This window comes from Labrus bergylta, chromosome 7 (genome assembly GCF_963930695.1).
Source record: "Labrus bergylta chromosome 7, fLabBer1.1, whole genome shotgun sequence".
Lineage (NCBI taxonomy): Eukaryota > Metazoa > Chordata > Actinopteri > Labriformes > Labridae > Labrus > Labrus bergylta.
The window spans coordinates 24,292,763-24,298,762 of NC_089201.1; the positions used below are offsets into that span (position 1 = coordinate 24,292,763).

The following is a 6,000-nucleotide window of genomic DNA, read 5'->3' on the forward strand; positions in this document are numbered from 1 at the left end:
AAATGTGGAAGGAGTTATGCTCCAAAAAACACAGATAAATAATGTGAATATTTTCCTGTAGGAAACATTTAGTTCCTCAATGACAAACCAGACAGCAGAAAAATAAATTAATTTCCTCTTCAAATAATGTTTTCAGTCATTTTTACATCCATAACTCAATAATTAGGTTAAACAATTCAGGCATATTCTCCATAAGTTATACCATAATTTGAGGAGAGCTGTAAGTCTATCACTCAACAGGAAACATCTTGGCTTCCTCCTCGCTTTCTTTCAGCCTACAGCTTTATTTAACCAAATTAGTAAGCAATACTGAGCATCATTCTGACATTTATGGTAAATTAACTGAAACAGTGCAGAGCCAGCTGACAAATAACACTTGGGCTGATAGACTGTAAAGTCAATGTTGTTTATTTTCCACAGACAGTTTGCAGTGTTAATGTCCTCCATTTACAAACTTGCATCACCCCCAACATTAAATCAAAAAGGGAGGGAAAAAGATCTCCACTAATAACATCCACTACAAAAATGTATTTTATAGGCTTTAATCATGACGACAGACAATTACATTTTCACATTTTATGAGGGAAAGCTACGGTCACGGTCATACTGTCTTACAAGGAGCAATAAGTAAGTCTGCCACATAGCATCTAAAATTGGTACTGCAGTTCAAATTCAAAACAGTGCAGAGAGCTGTCTCCCCCCACCCCCTCCTCCCTAGAGTCGATGTACACAGGTTACTGAAGCTTCAGTGTTTAGCTATCTCTGAATCATATTACAACCTTTCTGTGCTCTAACTTCTCTCAATATATCAAAAGCATCTCCAAATTGTGTCATAGTTTGACCACGTTTCTGGTCGTGAAGCTTTTTAGAAAAATGCAGAGGCTTTTTAGGTCGGTAGAATCCGTTCTATCTGAACCAGTTCACTTGCACACTTCCATCGCTGTAACACCTGTTGGTTTGCCCTGATAACTGGTTTCATATCAGACAAACCCAGGGGCGTCCAGAACGGCTGTGTGCGGGTGCCTTAACACCGCCTAACTTCTCTGATCAAAACTTAGAAGGAAAACATACTGGCTGCTGCATTGTTGTCAGAGAAGCCAGCACTTCAACATAACATGCTCCCTAATGTCTGATGATATAGTAATGTCATTTTATCATTTAATTCAGTAGATATCTTACATATTGCTCGTTTAAACTGTAGACTTAAACAGCTTCATACAAACAGAATTGTCTATATTTAATGTTAATGTTTTTTTAAGATTTATTTTTGTGCTTTTTGTGTCTTTAATAGAGATAGGACAGTGGATAGAGTCGGAAACCAGGAGAGAGTGGGGAATGACATGCAGGAAAGGAGCCACAGGCTGGATTTGAACCTGGGCCGTCCGCTTGGAAGACCACAGCCTCCATACATGGGGCACGCGCACCAACCACTGCGCCACCAGCGCCCCTTTAATGTTTAGTTACATTTTGATTTAAACCCCAAAACATTTTTTTTCATTTTAATGTCATTCATTTTTTACTTTTCGCCACAGAAAAAACTTCCTCCACACAAACCTCACAAATAAAATGCAGATGGTCGTTACAAGAAAAATAACTGCCAACAAAGCCGCGATGACATCCACAGAGTTGTAAACAAACCAAGACATTTTGTAGGACTGTGTCTTCAGATGACTCGCTCCTTTATGTCTTATTACATATTCTATCCAAAACACTGCCTGGTCCAGTGGTTTCATGGGCTGATCTCGGTGCAGTCTGGAGAGAGTCTGCATGTTTTCCCTGTAGGAGGAATTGTAAAGAGCTGCCATCAAGGCTTCTGCAAAGATGTGTCTATCAAGAAGAGCGATATCGACAATCACAGCACCTCCCTTTGCTCGGATTCTCGACAAGTTATCCGGCTGATCAAAGAACAAGGGAAGGCCGACCACAGGTACTCCGTGGTAAATTGCCTCCTGAACCCCATTGGTACCTCCGTGGGTCACAAACACTCTAGTTTTAGGATGTCCTAAGAGGTCTTTCTGTGGCAGCCAGCTGACCATTAATGTGTTGTTGCCGAGGTTAGATGGCCTTTGTCCCATATAACGCCATATGACCTTCTGAGGCAGCTGTGCAAAGGCTGCAGCTATCTCCTCAGCCATATCATGAGGAAGCTTCCCGACTAAAGTTCCTAAAGTCATCACAACGACGCCGTGGTCTCCAGAGCTCTGGACAAACTCTTCAAGCTCTGCAGGGAGGGGTTTAGCAGGCTTGCACTGAAATCCGCCCATGTAGACAATATTTGGCATCGTTGGACGTGGAAATTCAAAAACAAAATCATTCCTCATCAGCCATATGTCAGCATCAAGGAAAAATGTTGAGTAATCCACATCAGGACCAAAGTACTTCTTAACTAGCGGTTTGTAGTGAGGTTCTGTCATGCATGATAGTGTGTACATCCCAAGCACATAACTGAAAACATTGGTTACTCTTTGAAAGAAGTTCATCTTATCTGTGAACTCTGTTGCAGTGAAAGGAATGTAGGACAGAGGGGAGGGGGCAATAAGGAAATGAGCTTCACCTTGAATGGTCCATCTGACATTGAACACAAGGGGAACCTGAAGTTGACGTGCCAGCATGGCCCCTCCGCCAATGCCTGGATCGGTCAAAACCAGGTCATATTTGTCTTCCTGCAAAGACCGCATCAGGTTTTCATCTTCAAACATCTGAACGACCATTTCACTCATTCCCTTATGGAACTGAGAGAACTGATCCACAATCAGCCTCTGCATCTGTATTTTAGCCCAGATGTGGGACCATAAAGATGTACGCTTATCCTGAATCCGGATCTCCAACTGTTGAGACAAAAAGGTGTCAAAGTTTTCCTCAAATCCATTAGGCCTGGGAAGCGTGACGGAGGTGTAGAGGGGAGACTTCTCAGTGATGTACCAGCTGTCTGAAGTCCGGATCACGGTGAGCTCATGGCCTTTGGCATGCAGTTCCTCTATGAGTACTTTCATGTTTACCCAATGGCTTCCATCCAGTGGAAACACTAGGATTTTGCCTCCACATGCGATGGATAGCTGAATCAACAGTAGAGCAAAGTTGATCAGTGACGAGTGAGGCCTCTTCATAGTTATGACCCTCAGTGACCTTAAAACACAAAAACAAGTCAATAAGAGAGCAATGCCTCTATTGTTTGAACATGGTTTTGTAGTCTTACTACAAAATAAAGTTCAGGGTCTAATAGTATGTTAATACAGTTTCTCAAACACTGGACATAAATAATGGGACATTTTCCATTTCAGAAGTATTTCAATTTGGTGCTTCTTTATAGTCTTACTCAAACTCATTTAAGCTGGAATAATAGATTTTTCTAACAATCTCTGTATGGAGTCACGTTAAAACACCCCTACTCACTGCATTTTGACTGTAAGGAAACGGAAAGCATGTGTTGATACTTAATAATAAACCTTTATTTTAGATTTCAGAGGAAGAATATCTCGATAGAAGAATAACCCCTATCTAAGGATCCCTACTGCACAGAGCTGCTTGGTAGCAAATGTCATTGGATAGCACTATTCGATTAAACACCTGTTCAAGACACTTGTAAAACACACAACATAGGCTAACTAATGATTAAACTAGTGGATGTGGCCCCTTTGATGCTTCATGTGTCGGCTATTTGAGTTGTAAGGATTTCCAATAAAATGTAATTCAGAGACATTTCCTCTCCAAACCTCTGAAACATGTTTTTGTTTAACGATGTGAGTCCTACAGTCCAGAGGTCAAACAATATTTTAAAAGTTAAAATCAATGATTGATGTGTTGATCAGTTCTCTACTGATACAGTTTGTTATAATATTTCAACCCTTCATTAACTGGAGAGCATATTATAGTGAAAACTGCTTGGTATTTTATGCATGAACACTGAACACAGAAACTAATAAAACCAGTTGATCAAGTTGATCAGTTAGTAGAAGTTCTTACATTATGACTCCACACTCACATGTAGCTACTGAGACTAGTACAGAAAACTGTAATTTTGAACACAATGTTTCAGTTAAATATATCCATGGCTAATTAGGATTTTCATGTGCTAACAGAGCTATTTAACAAACACTTACCCAAATCCACTTTGGCAACAAAGGCAATCCAACGTCAAAGTCTCAGTTATGCAATGTGGCACTTTTGCCACACCTGGGAAGAAAAGTGTGGTGAATGCACCTCCCTGTCATTCCGTCAAAGGACTGGCTGACATGTAGCAACATGCACTGTATATGTACAGCTCTTACTTAAAATAAGGTATGTATGGCTGCAGATAAGGGCTGTGGTTTATGTGTTTACTGCTCACTGTACTGCTGCACCTAGAGTTCAGTTGAGAGCAGAACACATTTATCTCGGGTGCCATCTAGTGACAAGTCAGTGCATATCTCATGTTCAATTGCTCGTGGTTGTTTACCTGAACACGAGTAACATTAAAATACACATACACATGGCCTAAAATGATACTCAAAGTCTCAAAAGTCAGTCGTGTCCTTAGTAAAAGCGGTCTTTCACAAGAGATTATGCCACTGGTTAAATGATCTAGTATAGAAACTTTCACATGACCAGTCAAATATTTATTACATGAGGAGAGAATTCAATAATTGAATAAGTTTGTTGACTAATATAGCAGCTACTATCTCCTTTAATTTTAACTTTTAACTGACCAATAATAATTAACATTACAGATTTTAGAAGGGGCAGAGTTAATTTATAATCGATTAAATGTCGAGTATTTATGGGCTGTTATGAAAATAGACTTTTATCCATGTGGATTGTCTTTGATTTGGCACACAGAATCAAAGGAATAAGAAGGCTGCTTTATTGAAAAAATACCTTTGTTGATCATATGAAACATTTTTGTACATTATGATTGCCTTGTGTACTGCTTGCTCATCGATGATGCTCTGTTACATGTGACTGCAGACACTGCTACTCCATTTGCAAATATAGAGTTGCTGAGAGGTCACAGATGACACCATTTCTTTATGATCCCAAGCAATATTTTTTGTATTATATTTTCCATTCATGATGGTGAAACATAAACCATTATACATCTGGGTTGGCCCATATAAGGGAAATATCAGCCAATAATATTGGCCAACTAATACATTGGTACGGCCCTTGTTACACTTAAAACAAAGATACCTTTTCAGCTAATCAGAGGTTGGCAATATCTTATGGCAGTGACAAAATAAAGGGTGACGTGTCCTTCCTAGAAAGTTTTTTCTGAATAATTGTCTACTGTAAATTAACTCATGATACTCTGATTCATCTTTGGACTTTGGGGTTCATGAAGCTTAGATTGAAAATAAATTCCCTATTTATGCATTAACAACATGTATGAATTTAGAGAATTGAAACACTTTGTTGTTTATTTATCACATGCAAAATTGTGCCTTCATGGCCAATTTGAGATGATTATATGTTCAATTAAATATGATTATTATTCTTTGAATCTTAAGGACTATGTGGTATATATGGATTAGCTATTGACTTATGTGTATGACTGCTTTTTCTTCTCAAGAGACCCGCACTGGGACAGGGAGTAAGAGGGCACTGTCTTATCATTAGTATTAGTAGTATTAGTAGTAGTAGTAGTAGTAGTAGTAGTAGTATTAAAACAGCAAATATAGTAATAATCCTAATAATAGTAATGTATTGTTATATATTGTTTTTACTTTCAAGTATTATTTCAATTGGCTGATATGGGTTATAAACAACTATGAAATTACTGTAATGTAATAATATTGCTTTGTCTTTTGTTTTGTTTTAAATGCTGACCGAAATAAACTAAATTTAATCTCATTTCACAACATACAAAAAACATATAACATATACACACATATAAAAAAAAATATAGGAAAAAAAGAGCTTTTTCATACATTTTATTTAAATTAAAGTTGTGTAGTCGGTGACCTGTCAGATACTCCTCTCAGTGTACATCATGAACCTCACCCTCCAGCCCTTTGTTGTTGTTCT

The 6,000-nt window shown here is 38.4% G+C and overlaps 1 pseudogene; it reads right to left on the reverse strand.

Annotated features, from left to right (window-relative positions):
- Positions 1 to 387: 387 nt before the first annotated feature.
- Positions 388 to 4,312, reverse strand: LOC110002803 (UDP-glucuronosyltransferase 2C1 pseudogene; annotated as a pseudogene).
- Positions 4,313 to 6,000: the final 1,688 nt, after the last annotated feature.